This window comes from Lissotriton helveticus, chromosome 5_1 (assembly GCF_964261635.1).
Source record: "Lissotriton helveticus chromosome 5_1, aLisHel1.1, whole genome shotgun sequence".
NCBI classification, from domain to species: Eukaryota; Metazoa; Chordata; class Amphibia; order Caudata; family Salamandridae; genus Lissotriton; species Lissotriton helveticus.
Window position 1 is genome coordinate 287,147,462 of NC_136065.1, and position 18,942 is coordinate 287,166,403.

Consider the following 18,942-nt stretch of genomic DNA (forward strand, 5'->3'; position numbering starts at 1 on the left):
CCGTCCGCAGCTCTGGCCCGGCCACCACCACACTCCTGCCCAGACTCCTCCTGTGCTCCTGCTCCAATCACGAGTGCCAGCCGACCCCACTGGCCGAATCTCTGCTGGTCGGAGGCCCCGCTGTGCGCCCGCCTCATGGCCGCCCTGCGCTCACCGGAGACCCAGCTGCATGTGGCTCGCCAAGCCCCGCCACCTCCCCGGGATCCGGCCGCTCACCTCCGTTGCTTCCGCGGCGCACTGTGCACCAACTCACTAGCGGCACCTCTCACCTTCACCACCAGGTTTTGCTGATACACACATTTCAAAGCTCAAAAGGCTTATGCCTTGAGTATTGATTCTGGAACATAGTGAGAACCGTTCCAGGATACTTCCTTCACATGATCTATTCATTCCTCAGTTCTCCGGTTTAGGTGGCTCTTATCAATTCTTTTTGACTCCCGATCCTTCAGTACAGTCTACCCATCATACACACAGTGTCGCCTGAGGAAGAATGGGGAGAATATGATCAATTTGTGGTACTATTACACACTCCCCATGAAACTCTAAATGATGTTGAGGCTTTACTCTTCGAGTACCGAACACCAATTACTCTTTTTTCCATAATGAGTACCAGTGAATACGCTAGGCTCAGATATCACTATGGGATAATACTCTGAATATTAATTTTCTTTATTTAATTGTAGTATTTCTAAAGCATGGACGAAGCCACAAGGGCAGCGGAATGCTTTAAGATAGATCATACCATAACTCAAAACATTATGAAAGAGAGCAGTAGCCAAAGTACAGAGAACATAAGATGAATTCATCAGGAAAACAGAGTTTAGTTTAGAATGGGGAGTGTCATGCAGAAATAGCGTTTCTATAAGATTTCCTGACATGTAAAAGTGCGGCCTTTTAATGTAAAAATTGCAAGGCATGCATGGATTCTACTGGGACATTTTAAAGAGGCCATCCAGGGAATGTTGTCACAATAGATCTCAAATCCCTGGCTGATATCATCAGACAAACATTCTAGATTAGAATATCAATTGTTGCCAATTGATATTTAGATATGCAGATCGGGCACAAAAAAACAGTTTTTTTCCTTATAGTAGTATATACATGACCGATATAACTGCGTAATGATTGCTGTTCGACACCCAAAGTGACACTAATAATGAAGTTTAAAAAACAAAACTGTGCAATTAGCACCAGCTCTTTGCTGGCGATAAAGGATTGGAATTACCACATTGAAGTGCTGTATTATTGTGCCAGACATGGAGTGCAATCCCTTTACAGCACCTTCAAACATGGGCTTTATATGGACCTAACCTTATCTAAATGAGAGTGTGACTGCAGTTGTGCGAGTGATAGAGGCTCTGACTGCACCTTTACATTAATGATCATAGATTGCCACTCATGGAGAACTCTTTCTGACTTTTTCATTTACCATTAGCGCTCGCCTCCCAGTGCGGTGGATGGTGAAGAGGCCATGAAAGGCACAGTAAGTAGTTTGGCCTATAATAATTCTGTTGCTTTAATGATTAAATCCAAAACTATTTCACAGTGCAAAGCATGGGTTTTCCTAACAGCAGAATGCAATCATATTATTGCATTCTAACTAGAACTAATACAAAACCAAACCTACGGGCAACGTTCAATCTATGCAACATGCAGAGAATGACCAGTTCTAAAATCAGAACGCAGATGATCACTGCGTTGACATCAAGAGTATTCTTCATTGGAGGTTCATAAGTAAAAGCATTAGTCAATGCCTATACTACCACTAACATGACATCCCTACGTAGCATTTCCCCAAGCAAATTAAGGAAAAAGGTGTCAGCGCGTGAAGACTTCCTAAGAAGTGCACCCGCGTTGAATGGGCCATGTAGCATAAAGCTACGGAGCTCATTCTAAGATACTCCTTCTCTCTCCATCAGATCTCCTCTTCTAAGCCAAAAACCCCAGGGCACTGTCCTCAATTCTAACATCACAATCCTAGGACATGCCCATCTTTGCATCACAAGATCACCCCATCCAGCTGGACACCTTCTCGTAGGTAACTTTCCAGTCAGTTTCAATACTCTTGGCCTCTGGCTTGATGACCTTGATTCTCAGGCCTTCTCCAGTGAGAAAGAACACCGTCCCACATTATCAGCACTCCTTGTTCAAATGTATCCTCTCCTCCTGATGCCTAATTCCTAAAACAAAAGCGTTATTCTAACTAACAAAGAGGATTTTTTCCACCTACAACAGAAACGTGAGAAAGATACGATTCTGCATACTCATGAACATTACAAATGCTTTAGTTGTGAGAGCCAGGGAGAAATACACATGAGGCCTACACAAAATCGGCTACCATAAGAATCGTCATAGATCTTCCTTAAACACACATATACAAGAACATTGTTCCTGTGCGCCTTTAAATCAGTGCATTACATGTTAAAAAATTAATTTCTCATTAATCACTTGTAAAACGAACATTAAGACTTTACAATGTTAATTCCTCCACGTTACACAAAATCCTTCTATCACATTACTTTACAAGTTATTACATTTCGCACTCTAATGATCAAATATTAACACAACACAAGAATATATGCAGGTACAGACATTATGTATGAAAGAGCAGGACCTGGTTCCATGGTTAAATTCTCCACCCTCTGGACCATCTTGGGTTTGCTGATATTCAGAGCCTATGTAGGCTGAAGTCTTGTGCACTGACTTGGGTAAACAGCATAAACGGTTTCAGGCTATTCCCTTCACACTGTTCATCCCTCCGTTCTTTGATTTAGGCAGCCCTTCATCATTTTTTATGACTCCAGCTCCTTCAGTCCAGCCCACTCCTCAGACATCAAGTACCAGCTGTCCAAGGTCCCTTCTCCTGTAATTTGCACCAGCTTTTTTTGGTTCTAAAAAGATTAGGTTCCTATTAAGCAATGCTGCATTATAGTGTCACACATGCAGTGTGGTTTTATATGGATCTGACCTTGCCTAAATGACAACACCACTACACTTGATTGGGTCACAGAGACTTACATTGCACCTGAGAAAACTGTCATCAATTATTGTGGTTTGCCTTTCATCAAGGTCTCTTTCTCACTTTCTCTTTTACCTTTAGACTATTCCTCCCATAGCAATGAATAGTGAGGAAGCCACAAGGGACACAGTAAGTAGTTTTGTTCTCTAATATATGCTGCTTTTATGTTAAAAGCCAAAAACATTTAATAGTTCACTGAAGCTTGGGTGCATCAGCTTGGACTTCCTATAAGCAGAATATATTTATAAAATTGTTCCTGTTGGTATGTATTTCCACTCAGGAAGCAGTTCATTGTCATTTCTGCTTATTTTCCTCCTAGAATCCTCGAATCCTCTCACTGCTTTAGCTCTTTATTCCAAATCTCTTCCTCTTCACAGATCTATTTTATTATTGCTTCAGCACTTCATCCCCAATCTGTATTTCCAAATTTTCCTGAACTTTTCTGGACAGCTTTTGTTTTCAACGACTATTCATATACTGTGACAATTTTTAGAATGCTTGTACACCTGTCCGTTTACTATAACATACTTCCATTTCTTAAAATTAATTTTTGACTTACACTTATGATCCCGTCACCAATGGTAAAAATCAATGATTTGTGAAAATAAATGCAAAATGGCGACCACACTTAATTTTGATTTGTTATAAATGTCTATTCTTTTTTTTTTATTCTTTCAGCCATCTACACCCAATGTTGCTGACCAGAAGCTGGATCAGACAATTGAGGAAAAATCCCTTGATGATGTAAGTATATTCAGTCCATTGAATACATTTGTGAAAAACTGATGAACATGCTGTTTGTCACTGCGTTGCATTGCTCATGGTTATCATGCTAACAGAGAACTGGAGACAGTCTTTGTCAATTATATATGAAAAAGCAGGACCTGGTTCTAAGGTTAAACTCTCCACCATCTGTACTATCTTTGCTTTGGTGGTGCACACATTTTAGAGCATATTCAGTCTAAAGTCTTGTGCATTCACATGGGCACGATGACACCCACCAATATATACTCGACTATTTCAATCTAAACAAACAAACATTTGAGATTGCCAGAAGATTGCACAGAAATACAGAAGAAAGCAAGGGCTCTTTCAACAGTCAGAACATTTGACATGAAATGGAAACAATTTCTGCTTTGGGGACGTGAGCAACAGTTAGATCCAACACTCATGGAAGATCAAAAATTCTTGCCTTACTTGTTACATTCAGCTACGTCTAGGTTAATGCATTTAACATGAAAAAACGATTTTTTATTTGCAATAACATCTACAAGGAGAGTAGGCAAAAGCAGGCTTTTAGTCGCAGAGAACCCTTTTTAGAGTTTAGAAAAGAGAATGTGATGCTTATGACAATCCCAAGGTTTTTACCAAAGGTACCAACTGTTTTTCATTTAAGAAGGAAGATAACATTACCAAAATTTTTAGAAAATACTGCAACAGTAGCAGAAGAGGTGTTACTTTCTTTGGATATTAAACGGTATCTAAAGTTTTATTTGGCAGCTACCAAAGACATAAGACAGACGGATCTACTGTTTGTTGCACATTGTTTGGGACACAAAGAAAAGGCAGTATCCAACAGACAATAGGAAGGTGGATTGGGACATGTATTGCTACAGCACAAACGTTGATGAACAGGCCACTGCCAAGGAGAGTCAGGGCACATTCAACTAGAGCAATGGCAACGTCAACGGCTTACTTTGCAGGAATCTCATTGGAGAATATTTGTGAAGCAGCAACATGGAAGACAACACATGCTTTTGTAAAGCATTATTGTGTGGACTTGCAAGTAAGCATCAACGTAAGAGGCAGTTTTGAGAAATGTGTTTGCGTATGTTAAACCTCATTTAAGTTATCTTTCAGAGATTCACATGCAGCCCTCCCACCTCCCTTTGGATGAGACTTTTAAGTGTGCGGAGAAATGAGTAGACATTAGCGGTTTCGAAAATACTACAGTTGGAAGCTTCGGTGGGCAATCAGCTGGAGGTAGAGCATTTTGATTGGCTGGAGATTAGATTGTAAATAGATGAGGATGAGTTGCAAAAGATGGCTGTTGGTTTATGATGGTATGTTATATGTTAAGTACGTACTGCTGTTGGAAAATACCCGGGGTTCTCAGTCTGACAACGGGAATTATTCAAGCATGTGAGTCTATGAAAGATAACAATGCTGGAGGACCTGAGTTACAGGTAAGTAAATTATTTCCTTCTTTGCACTAGTGCATCAAATGGATCCAGAGCTCCCTGCTGCGCAGAAAGCCTTTCACTCACTTTCAATTACGTGAATTTTTTTAACACTTTCCTAGATGGGATTCAGAAAATACCTCTTAGTGTGGATTCAGCTACTCTACCCCAGTACCAATAGCAATTGTGTAGACCAATATACTGCCTAGAATAAGTTGGGCTACACTGATACACTCTTACTCTAGAGGTGGAATAGCTGCCCACAATTTATAGTATTAATACCCAGTGTCCCAAACCAAATATTTCTTTCACAGGATTCACCCACATTTCATCTCCCCTCACATATTAGTAAGCAAGAAATGGCAGGTGCCACTCCAGTGATCACTTTTCCTTCCAGGACTATAAATCCACCGGCCAATTACTCTGATACCATCGAATGGACATTCCCATGCATGATACTCTTTAACACATCATGCAGGTGTGAAAAGAATTCTTCTCCCCTTGGCCCCCAATTCATAATAACCATATTCTGCTGTTGTCCTATGAACTAAAAGTACAACAACAATTAGCCTCTTTAGGTATTAAAACCCTTGAAGATCTGTTGATTGATATTAATACCTGACGCTCAAAATGTTTAAACAGTGTGAGAACCACCCCAATGGATGGCGTATTAAAAGAACGCCACAATCCTACTAAACACACTTCCCAAAGCATCCACCCACCTTCTCAGCCTTGACCTTGTCATTTGCCTCGCATCTCTTTGGGTTTAAAATATAATAATCTTCATTGATTTTCATAACAGAATAACAATGCAGTTCAACTGCTGTCCCATACTTCCAAACCCCACTCCCCCTAAACAGTTAAAGAGATGTAAGTCACAGCATAAGTTATTAGGTACCAATCCATACATGACATAAAGATTGCTTAAACAAAATAACTGGTATCATCGTTTCCAGGTGTAATACATCTACAACTTTACCACATTTGCAGTATATCAAACATCTGGTTGATCCGCACTTTGTCCTGGCTCAGGACACCCCATTTCTTGTTGTAATCTGACCTCTGCTAAGTCCCATCCACCTTTCCTCCCTGTTAAACTATGTTATAGACCAGTCTGTGAAGTACCCCACATGCAGCTCATACCCACCTCGTGAATAACTCTAGCCATTGCTTTGGCGTGGGCAATTGTTTGGTCACCCATCTCAAGGCCACACACTTTTTTGCCATGCTGAGGACAAGTTTGAATACCTTCTCTGCATATTTAGTATGCTTAGTATGTGTCATTAGCCCCAATAAGCACATTTGAACCGTTGGTTGCAGCTGTCTGTCAGTTAATATTCCTAGTGTCTGAATTATCTCACCCCAAAAGGCATTCGTGCCTGGGCATGTCCACCACATGTGAAGAAAGGTTCTCTCTGTTATTTTACATTTGGAACATCATTCTGGTTTCGGCGGGTTTATTTTATGTAACCACTGTGGTGTGATTTAATCCCTGTGCCTGCATTTGTGGTGTATGAGTTTCAGTCGGGTGTTCAGTATAACTTTTCTGCAATTTTCCATTGTAGTTGTCCGGTCCCCATCCAAGTCATCTTCCCATTGCGACCTTAGTGTGGAAAGCGTGTATTGTGCACACCCAGGCACTGTTGCCCGCATAGGATAAGGAACTGATGTATTTGCAATTAAGAAGGAACCCGGAGTGCTCCCCCACCTGAGCCGGTGTACTGTATACCGCCGGCCATATAGTCACTGGGTTTCTCAGTGTTAACAATATATCTTCGGCATCAAATAAGGTAATTTCCTGTTGACCTCCTACCATTAAACCGCTCTTTGTGTGCCGGTGCATATAATTTGCTACAGGGGTTCTATGATCAGTGGAACTATGAGTGGTGAGAGGGGTCATCCCTGCCTAGTCTCTCTCTCCAGCGGCCAGCTGTTTGTCATTCTATTGCCTACTTTCAATCTCGTCCTGCTCTCGGTATTCGGGGTTTAATTACTGGACTCTATAATGCAGTAGCAGGGTCATCAAATGGCCCTGAACCATTATCGAGAGTGAAATGGGAGCGAAACCTGAACCCATATCTTAATGATACCATATGGAAATACTGCTGTCGGTAAATTCAGCAAAAAGCACTGAACATCAGGCATAGAGTCATTCATTTTCAATATCTACATTTATTACATTCCACTCTTGTACCAGTGTATGCTATAGGCCTTGCCGCAGATTCGAGCTGCCCCAAATATCATTACCTAGTGCCTGACTATTATCAAGTGGTCCTGCCCACCTATCTTCGCACTCTACAAATCGATATTCATAGTCTTTTCGGAAATGATATCTGGCTCCCTCACCCTGTCCATGCTCCAGATGTTTTTGGTGTATGTCAAAAGCATTCCCAGACTGTTGAGAAGATTCAAAGGACTGGCCATTCTTTTTGCACAGTGCAGAGTTGCTATGAGGTGAGTGAAGGATCCTGCTCCTAAGAACATAGACTGTATCAACGACCTCAGTTCCTGCAAAGACAAGATGGATACTTATGCGTCCACACTCCCTCATTCCTCATGCCTCAAGGATATTTGGATTTCTCCTTCCGACATACTTGTTGTCTAGTGATATCCCTACATCACCCAAATTGAACTAAGGATATGAGCTCCATAACTTATAAACTGCATGATATTGGCTACTCAACTGTACATAATTGCATATAGATGTAAAAATGATCGCTATCATTTGAGGCTCTCATAAGCGATAAAGTTATTTATATATTCACAAAAAAAAAGGTTAAAGATAAGTTATAGTTAGGAAACCTTTATGATTGATATACAAACCCAACTTAAACTATACAGACATTAGACATTCTTAAGTTATGGTTATATTTTTAATTTTTAATTTATGCACCACTTTCAAATTAATATTTCATACTCATAACTCACATTTATACCATACACATCACCTTAACATTCATGTAATTTGTGCAGCTCCGTACACAGTGTGCTCACCTCACTCGCCACACTACATTAACTTTAACTCACCCCTTCTTTATGCACTACTTATACCATTGCATATTAAAAACTTTAGAGCATGTGAAATGATTGCATTTATAACAACATGTATGACATCTGAAATTATATAATGTGGCAGAACATAGTGCATGGTACAGTGGCAAGGTTAGTTAATGTAGTGTGGTGATTGAGGTGAGAAGACTGTGCACGGAAGTGCGCTAGTTATTTGAATTTTAAGGTGGTGCATTAGTATAAATATGAGTTATAAGTATGACATTTACTGAAGGTGGTGCATAAACGATAAATTAAATGTATAACTATAAATTTAGAATGGCTAATGTTTGTGTAGTTTAAGTTGGATTTGTGTAGGAAACATAAATAAAGTTTTCCTAACTATAACTCACCTTTAACCTTTGTTCTTTTTGGGAATTTCAATGGTTTTTTCTAATATTAATTAATATTAATGTTAAGTGGAGTATGGTACAATATACTGGAGGACAGTGTTGTAAAGTTAACTATGGTGCAGGTAATTGTGGTATAGTGGAGGAGAGTAAAGTGGAATCAGTTATACCCTAGAGGCATACAGTAGAAGGGTATAGAGTGGAGTGGCGTAGATTGTATTAGGATACAGTACAGTGGCGTATATAGCAGTGGTATAGAGTGTAGTGGCGTACACTACAATGGTATACAGCGGGCTTGCATAGAGCGATAGATTGTAGAGTGGTAAAGCAGAGGTATATTTTTTTAAATTCTTGTCGCTTGGCATGCGATTGACAAGACAAGATCGTAGAGTTTTGGAAGTAGGGATTTATTTGGACAGTTATTTTTAGCTTGATGAAATTCTCAAGTCGTCCGTTTTATTTTTTCATTCCTTCTAGAACAATTGGAGGTCTCGTCCACCAGCACCCCCGGAACAAGGAAACAAGCCACAGGTAAGTTTCCTATACTTTTCTCCAAGATTAACGTTAATACAGGTACCCATTTTGTTTTGGGTATACATCTCTTGTGGGGTTGTTTGGATGTGAGGGGTTTGATTTCTCTATAGCCTTGAAGACCAAATAAATGGGTAGTGCCCAACTGAGAGTAAAAAAAAGAGAAAAAAAAGTAGGAAAAGAAGGGGAAGAAGGAATCCTCTTTTTTTTAACGTGCCCTTGGTCTTTCTTGCGAGCTACATGGTTCTTTCTGATGGAGACATCTGCCAGTGGATTCCTCATCTTGTGAACATCTCCTGTGCCAGCAGCATTTGGAAATTTTCTGTAGTTTTACACGCCAACGAGGACGAAGTCACAATAGCATGGTTCCGCTTGCAGCTCCGCTGATGTCACTGGAACCATAAGAGACCCTCGTCGGCGTGATGACGTCAGTTCCCTTTTTTCCGTGCCGTCGACGCTAATGGTTTTCTGGGACTCTCCGTGGTTTTGTGGTTACATTGTTTTTTTGGCTTGCTCTCTTGTTTCTTTTCTAAAGATGTCTTCGAGGAAGTCGGTTTTCAAGCCCTGTAGAGTGTGTGGAGGTCATATGTCCATCACGGACCCCCACAAGGATTGTGTCTGGTGCCTGTCGTCGGATCACGATGTCGAGGGTTGCTCTTGCAGTCGTAAGATGAACCCAAAAGCTTTGAAGGAGAGAGAAGCTAAACTATTCATGGCAAAGATGAGAAAAGAGAAGAGAGGTCGAAGAAGATCTAGATCGAGGTCGAGATCGAAGTTGATGTCGGGTCATGCTTCGAAGTCGAAGAAGCACAAGAAAAAGAAGAGACACGCTCTTGACGCCGATCAGACAAGGATACGGCTCCGAAGTCGACTTCACCAGCACCTCGACATCGTAAGGACTTCGTCTCTCCATCCTTCAGGCTCAAATCAAGGTACTCCTGTTCGATCGGCTTCGCCTGAAGCTTCACCGGCGCATTCTCCGACACCGGCTCAGTCTCATGTTCCAGTGGCTGAAGCTCCGGTTCCGGATGAAACAGTGGTTCCATTGGCTCCACCGTCGGCGCCGGCTGGCCCAACTCCAGTAATGCCTCAGCCAGAGCCAGAGATTGTCCCAGGGGCCTACCCACCTTTCCCTGGCCCAGGTTCGGATCCATCACGTTACTTGAATGCAATGTATGGAGTCTTTGCTAGAGCTATGTACCCCTCTGGAGCACCTTCAGGTCCCATGTGTCCTGTGGCCTTTAGCCTGGGAGTTCCTCAGGCTTATGCTCAGGCTCCCTTTTTGCTGTTTCTACCAGCGGCTCCATCTTGGCATTTCCCAGCGCCGAGGACATCAAAGCCGTATCCTTCATCTCTGGCGCCGTCAGCTCGACCTCATTCAACTCAGGCTTTGCCTCCGGATCCAAGTTCGACGCAAACTCCGGATCCGTCGGAGTCGTGTCTGGCTCCGCCGACGCCGGTTCCGAAGATGAGGTTGAGGCGAGAGGCACAGAGAGTTTTGGAGGAACAACACTATCAAGCAGAAGAAGAAATGGAGGAAGGTGAGCTTGAAGAGTCGGAAGACTTATTTGAGGGGTTGAAGGAGGCAAGTGGACTAGATACGTCCCCGGAGTGGGAACTTCCTCCTTCTACAGATGCTCCTTCTAAGGATCTGGCTCCTTACCACACAGTGATTAAGAAAGCAGCAGAGCTTTTAGATCTACATCTTGGGATAGCTGAGTTTAAATCTAATATTTTAACTGAGGTTCTGCATTCTCCCTCCACTGTGATAGAGCCATTGCTGCCTTTTAATGATGCTATCACCTAACCAGTGCTGGAAGTCTGGCTTAAGCCCTTATCAGCTCCAGCGGTTTTTAAAGTCTGTTGCTAGGAGGTACCGGATGGCTCCAGGAGATTCTGATTTCCTAACATCTCATCCTTCTCCGGAGAGCCTTGTGGTGCAGTCAGCTTGTTCTAAAAAATCATCTGGGGCTTTTCTTCAAGTCCCTGGGGACAGAGACTCTAGGAGGTTAGAACAATCTGCCCAAAATGTTTTTTCATCAGCAAGTATGGCCTTAAAGTCTACAAATGCAACCTGTCTTTTGGGCCGTTACATACATGCTCTTATAGACTCTGCAAAACAGCTTTCTCCTAAAAAGTCTGAAGAGGACAGACAGAATTTTAACGAAGTCTTGGCGGACACTCAAGCAGCTGCACGTCAGATGATACAGATTGGTCTGGACACTGCGGACTCTGTAGCTAGAATTATGGGTTCTTCGGTTGCCACAATTGAGAAGTGCTTGGCTCAGATCATCAGAGTTCTCTCCGGATGTATAGGTGACTCTTTTTGACCTCCCTTTTGATGGTTCCAGGCTGTTTGGCGAGAAGGCAGATTCCGGCTTGCAGAGGTTCAAAGACAGCAAAGCCACCACTAAGTCCTTAGGCCTGCAGGCGCAGCCTAGAGGTTCCAGTTACGTAATATACAGAGGTTTTGGAAGGTCGTCCTTTCGGACCTACAGGCAGCCTCAGCAGCAGCAAAATACTCTGTATAAATCATGCAGAGGCAAGAACAGAGGACATCCACGAGGTCATCAGCCTTCCTCCTCCTCCTCCTCTACTTCCCACCCTCTTGCCACAGCAAAGCAGCCCTAGATCCACCATTCTGGATCATGTGGGCCCTGTGGGGGGTCGGCTTACCCATTTTCAATAAGATTGGGAATCAGTCACTGCGGACCTTTGGGTTCTAAATCTTGTGGAAAATGGGTATGCTCTTCCCTTTCGGGAATTCCCTCCAAATTACCCTCCTTGCCAAGGGGCATTTTCAGAGGACCACCTTCTTCTCCTACAGGAGGAAGTCCTTATATTACTAAAGAAAGGTGCGATAGAGCGAGAGCTGTGGTGGGATTACCCAGATTTTGTTCCACTACCAACACCCTGCGTTCGCTGCATTGGCTTCCGATTGCACAAAGGATCCGGTTCAAGGCCCTCTGTGTTGCCAACAAAATCCTCAAGGGACCCTCGGCTATGATCCTCTCCAACCTTTTGTCCCGATATACCCCGGTCCGGTCTCTAAGATCCTCAGACCTAGAACTTGCGGTCGTCCCCCGCTTTAAGCGTAGCAGGGCTGGCGGCCGCTCTTTTCAAGTCCGTGCGGCAGTGCTATGGAATGCCCTTCCCCCGGCGATTCGCGCCCTTAGGGACCTGCTCTCCTTTCGCCGAGCTGTTAAAACCTTCTTGTTCCCTTAGAACTTTGTTTTCCCCTCCCTGTGTTGTCAGTTGTGTTGTGCTGCTACCTTGTCGGGCGCCAGGACGCTCCTTCGCTGGAGCATCTGTGCGCTTAATAAATAAGCATAACATAACATAACATAACAGAGGGGGTTCCAGAGTGGGAAAGGGGTCAGGGATGCTACTCCTGGTATTTCCTGATTACCATAAAGGATGGCAGGTTACATCCAATCCTGAATCTCAGGATCTTGAATCTTTTTCTGAAGCAGGAAAAGTTCAAGATGCTCAACAGGTGGACTGGATGGTGTCGATCGACTTGCAGGACGCGTATTTTCATATCCCAATCCTGAAGTCGCACAGGAATTATCTCCGTTTTACGGTAAGGTCGCAACATTATCAGTTTGTGGTTCTCCCGTTTGGACTTACTACTGCACCTTGAGCCTTCACCAAGGTGATGGTAGTGGTGGCAGCCCTTCTTAGGAGATCGGGGATTCCAGTTTTCCCCTATCTGGACGACTGGCTGCTCAAGGCGGAGTCGCCAGAGAAGGTGCTTCATCATCTGCAGGTGACCACCCAGATGTTGTACAAATCTCACCTGGTGCCCTCTCAGCGCAACCTGTTCATAGGGGCGGACTGGACACTACTGTGTGTCGAGCTTTCCCACCTCCTCAAAGGATTCTCGACATACAGGAAATGATTCCTTTGTTTTACAATGGAGCAGTCATTCCAGGCCTGAAGGTCCTTCGCCTGTTCGTCTGTTTGCTCCCTGCATTCTGTTGGTCAATCGTGCACGCTGGCACATGAGGGATCTCCAATGGTTCCTCCACAGGCAGTGGTATCAGCACAACGGGGATCTCAGGGAGTCGATCAAGATCTCCAGAGACACTGCAGTGGATCTGTCTTGGTGGAGCCTGGAAGGCAATCTGTCTCAGGGAAAGCCCTTCCATCTTCCTCCATCGGTGGCCACAGTGATAACGGATGCATCCACTCTAGGGTGGGGTGCTCATCTGGGGGATCCGAAGATCAAGGGTCTTTGGTCTACAGAGGAAAGTTTGCTTCATATTAACCTTCTAGAATTGCGGGTGATTCGTTTGGCGCTTAAGGCCTTCCTCCCCTCCCTTCGCGGTCAGTCAGTTCAGGTCCTGACGGACAACACTACCGCGATGTGGTATGTCAACAAGCAGGGAGGAGTAGGGTTGCCTCATCTCTGCAGAGAGGCTCTGCGACTCTGGTCCTGGGTTCAGGACCACTGGATTTGACTGATGGCAAATCATCTGGCTGGAGTTCTGAACGTACGTGCAGACAGTCTCAGTCGGCAGTTCTCTGCCGACCACGAATTGAGGCTCCATCCGGAGGTAGTTTGTTATGTCTTTCAGACGTGGGGAACTCCTCTGGTGGACCTGTTTGCCACTCACGAGACTGCTCACTGCCCGTCATTCTCCAGTATCCGATGCAGGGAGGTTTGGGGGACGAGTTTCAGTTGAGTTGGGGCTCACAACTCCTTTATGTGTTTCCTGCCATACCCTTGATTCCTCGGGGTTCTGAGGAAGATTTGCCAAGACTGGGCCCAAGTCATATTGATCGCCCCGGATTGGCCAAGAAGGGTGTGGTACACAGATCTACTTCACCTCTCATCACACCCTCCACTCCGTCTCCCTCTCAGGGCTCACCTCCTCTCACAGTCGCAGGGGCAGGTTCTACACCCCCATCTCCAGAGCTTGTACCTTCATGCCTGGAGATTGAACGGGGCAACCTGAACTCTTTCTCTCTTCCGCCTGACTTGTTGGACGTTATTTTATCGGCCAGGCGACACTCCACCAAGTCTATCTATTCCTACAGGTGGTCCAAATTTGTCAATTGGTATGGAGAGAAGTTCATTTATCCTTTGAGGGCTCGTTTATCCAACATCCTTCAGTTTGCTCTCTCTCTAGCCCATCAGGGCTTTGCTGTGGCTACTGTGAAGGGCTATTTATCAGCTTTGTCGGCGTTCCTTTGCTTGCCGGATCATCTGTCCTTATTTAAATCACCCACTGAGTTAAGGTTCGTTAAGGGCCTTACTAATAAATTTCCACCCACTCCTTTTATTGTGCCTCAATGGGACTTAAATCTTGTCTTAACCTACTTGATGGGTTCTCCTTTTGATCCCTTACATAAGTTTCCCTTGAGACTATTGTCTTTTAAAACAGTATTTCCTGTTGCCATTACCTCTGCAAGGAGGGTAAGTGAGCTTCAAGCTCTGAGTTCGAAACCCCAGTTCTTGACCATTCATGCTGATAGGATGGAACTCAGGACCAGGGCTGCTTTTCTGCCTAAGGTGGTAACTTCCTTACATCTGGGGAAGTCCATTACCCTTCCTACCTTTTATCTTCCCCCTCACCCTTCCAAAGGAGGAGGAGCGGTTTCACCGCCTGGACCCTAAGAGTGCGGTGAATTTTTACCTTGATAGGACTAAAGACTATTGTGTGAATGACCAGCTCTTCGTGGGCTTCATTGGCCGCAGGAAAAGCAGAGCGGTACACAAGCGCACTCTTATTGTGCATCAAGATCTGTTACTCTTTGGCCGGTAAGGAACCTCCAGAGGGTATTAGAGCTCACTCTACCAGAGCAAAGTCTTCTACATGTGCCTTGTCTAGAGGTGTTCCTGTGGAGGACATTTCTAGAGCGGCAACTTGGGCCTCCCTCCACACTTTTGCAAAGCATTAATGCTTAGATTCCGAAGTGAGGAGGGACGGACATTTTGCGTGTTCCATCCTACAGGACTTTTCGGTATAGAAGGGTGGACACCCTCCTCCGGGAGTGGGGTATGCTGTGGGACTCTATTCACAAGGTGAGGAATTCACTGGCAGATGTATCCATCAGAAGAACAAGTTACTTACCTTTGGTAACGCTTGTTCTGGTGGATACAGTATCTGCCTGTGAATTTCTCACTGACCCACCCGCCTCCCCATTGTCCACCCTTGTATACCTGCAATAGTGACAATGTTATATATCTATCTGTTACTTTCAAAGGAAGTGTATTATTCTTTTTGCTTTCCTGCATTGATTGCACACTGTATGTGTTAGTTTGAATACTGTGTACTGTGTATACTATATATATTTCTTGTCGGTCCGCCCGTATGCCTCGAAGGCACGGAATAAAAAGGGCGGAGCCATGCTATTGTGACGTCGTCCTCGTCGGCGTGGGGAGCTACAAAAAATTCCGAATGCTGCTGGCGCAGGGGATATTCACAAGGTGAGGAATCCACAGGCAGATACTGTATCCACCAGAAAAAGCGTTACCGAAAGTAAATAACATGTTCATGTTGATGGCCCGGCTCGAATTCCATCCATGTCAAGTGAGTAAGGGGGGGGGGTCGTTAAAGGAGCTGTTTAAGACCGGGATAAATCGCCAGCTCCTACTAATCTGGGAAGATATTCCCAATCGTTACCGTGGCTTGGCAGTTTTAGGACGAGTGAAGGAGTTTCATGCAGCATGAGAAATCTAACAAAAGAAGAAAAGAAAACATGTCCGCAATTTATGACACTCCACCTCCCCCTCAGTTAACACTGAATTTCCAATGTGGGCCTTATCTTAGTCTCCAAGTAGACCCTTGTGTGACCCCTCTATCCACCCGTGCTGGAATAGCAATAGGTCACGTCCCAGAGCGAGCGGCGTGGGCTGGGCGAACCATGAAGCTTGACCTTGTCCTTCCTTTTTTTCTGTGATATCCTTGAAGGCCTGAAAAAAGTGAAAGGGTGTTGCGATTTGGTGTTTCAGTGGCAGCGCCGGTCAGGGACCAGGGCACATCATTGTTCAGCTCTTCACCCACTCCATTGTGGCACATCCCCACTTGGGAGGGAGGTGGGCAAGCCAAACCATGACCCATTTTGTGTGTGAAAAAGGCTGCTTTATTGAAATAGGTGCATATTACAAAATAACCATCTGGCAACTTGCTTATAAAACTAAAGCCTCGCTATACATCAAATAGCTTACCCCTGATCCCCCCTGCTCCTATGATCCCCTCAAAGTTCTCCCACCCTGGCATTGACATAACAACAACATTACACAGTATTGCAATTAAGACTTTTTCGCCCAATGACACCCCGTTCCCTACCTGACTTCCTGAAACTGTAACTAACAAACCTCTATCCTGAAACATAGACTACCTGCCTACCCTTTTCCTGTCCCTGCTCACAAACTTCCAATACTTAACGAAAAACCTGTGCCAAACCTGGCCAGCTTTACTAATCCTCGCAAGCACCTGTTTCAAGCGACAACCTCCATAAGATCCCTTATGCATCTTTGTCCACAAACCTGGCCTAAACCAAAGAATAAACCCCAAAGACTCCACCCAGCTAAAATTCTTAAAAAGAGGGATGGGAGGGTGGGGCCAAGAAAACTATTACTAGCTACCCTGCTGCCAGCCACCAGGTCACCAAAACCTGGCCACCAGGTCACCAAAATCTAAAACACAAAAACCTAAAATGGTGGCTGGCAAATCCCCTCATAGGATTATGTAAGCATAGGGCTACTTGGGCTGCTTGGGCTATAATTGGGCTACAATTGGGCTATAATTGGGCTACACCCCAAAAAAGCCCAAAAACCACAAAATGGCCAATCCGGCCAGCCCAGACCCCTCCAAAACTGCCCGGGCCGACCTCACTACGTTCAACTGCCCCCCAAGCCACCCTTGGGTGGGAGGCAGGCGAGCCAAACCGAGACCTATTTCGTGTGTGAAACAGGCTGCTTTATTCAAACAGGTGCATATTACAAAATAACCAACTGGCAACTGCCTTAGAAAACTAAAGCCTTGCTATACATCAAATAGCTGACCCCTGATCCCCCCCCCCTTCCCTACGATCCCCTCAACCGTCCCCCCACCCTGGCATTAACATAACAACAACATTACACAGTATTGCAGTTAAAACTTTTTCCCCCCAATGACACCCTGTTTCCTACCTGCCTTCCTGCAACGGTAACTAACTAACTTCTATCCTGAAATTTAGACTACCTGCCTACCCTTTTCCTGCCTTTTCTCACAAACTTCCAATACTTACAGAAAAACCTAGTATCTCAACTTTTCTAAAAAGGTTTTTATTCGTTTTCAAAGGAAAAGGCAAACATTACACCCATGGGCAATACAGAGACACAGGAGGAGGGCAATATACATTACAATTACAGCCATTACCAACCTGAGGCACTCCCAGAGCCGGCTGCCGGTAAAGGTTCCTATCCAGAACAGGCCCACTTCTGGTCCTTTTCTCCCTCTCCTTTTAGTTAAATCAGCATATAGGTCTTCGGAGTATCTCCATGTAGGCCTCTTTCGTTTTCTAGATCTTATCCTGTAAGTCTCTTCATCAACCCCTAGATGGTCCCATATGAATTTCTTTATTTCCTCGTATGGGGTATCTCCGTTGGCGTTCATTATTTGGTATGCTGCCTGAGCTTCTCTAGTCAGAAGAGGGAGGAAAAAAAGAGCACTTTTCTCTAGGCCAAGCATAAGCCCTAGCAGCTCTTTTGAAGCATAACAATAAAGCATCAGGGTCTTCGCCCACAATATGCTTTTGTAACTATAATATTGAAGTAGAACCCCTGCTCATTGCCAAACCAGAAGTCAATTGAAACTGATCTTTATTCAAATGGTCCAACTGTGACTAGACAGCATCGCAGAATTCCTCTCGGTCCGCTTTGGTCAAGAACATTTGCCTCCCTAATACCCATTCTAACTTCCTCTGTCCTTGTACTAATTGCTGTACCACGGTATCAATTATGTAACAATGGAAGGCTGCCCACATTATCAACCATGGTTTGCTTGGCCTGCAATTGACAATGCAAGATAGTTGGGGTTTGGAAGTAGGTATTTATTTGGACAGTTATTTTTAACTTGATGAAATTCTCAACTCTTCTGTTTTCTCTTTTCCTTCCTTCTAGAATGGCCGGAAGTCTGGTCCACCGGCCCCCTCGAAACAGGGAAACAAGCCACAGGTAAGTCTCTTATACTTTTTCCCAAAGTAAGGTTAATACAGGTGCCCTTATCTTTCTCTGGGTGTACCGTCTCTTGTGGGGTTAGTGAGGTGTGAGGGGTTTGATTTCTCTATAGTCATGGAAGCCAAATAAAAGGTAGTGCCCAAATGAGAGTAAGAAAAGAGAAACAAATTTGGAATAGAAGGAATCCTCTTCTTTTAACATGCACCTGGTCTTTCTTACAAGCTGCTTGGTCCTTTTAGTCTTTGATGGCCCAGCTCAATTTCCAACCAGGTTGAGTGAGTAAGAGGGGTGGTTAAATGTGGTGCTCCAGACTGGGATAAATCACCAGCTCCATTTAGTCTCAGAAGAGATTCCCGATCTTAACCGTGGCTTGGCAGTGTTAGGACAAGTGAAGGAGTTTCATGCAGCATGCAAAACCTAATAAAAGATTAAACAAAACCCCCCGTAATTTATGACAATCCACCTCCCTCCTCCGGTAATACTGAAGTTCTCATCGTGGCCTTATCTTTGGTGCCAATTAGACCATTGTGTGGCCCCTCCAACCACCTGTGCTGGAATAACTAGTCACATTCCTGGGCGAGCCACGCTCCTCCTGGTGCGTGGCTGGGTGCAGCATCCTGCCAGTGTCCCTCTTGGCATTGA

The 18,942-nt window shown here is 44.4% G+C and overlaps 1 long non-coding RNA gene across 1 annotated transcript; it reads left to right on the top strand.

The window, feature by feature from the left end:
* The first annotated feature begins 3,098 nt into the window (after positions 1-3,098).
* On the top strand, positions 3,099-18,297 carry LOC144753117 (uncharacterized). Its single transcript, XR_013594203.1, has 4 exons — positions 3,099-3,148; positions 3,725-3,763; positions 9,075-9,128; positions 18,244-18,297. It is a non-coding gene; the product is annotated as an uncharacterized LOC144753117 (long non-coding RNA).
* The last annotated feature ends 645 nt before the right edge of the window (positions 18,298-18,942 follow it).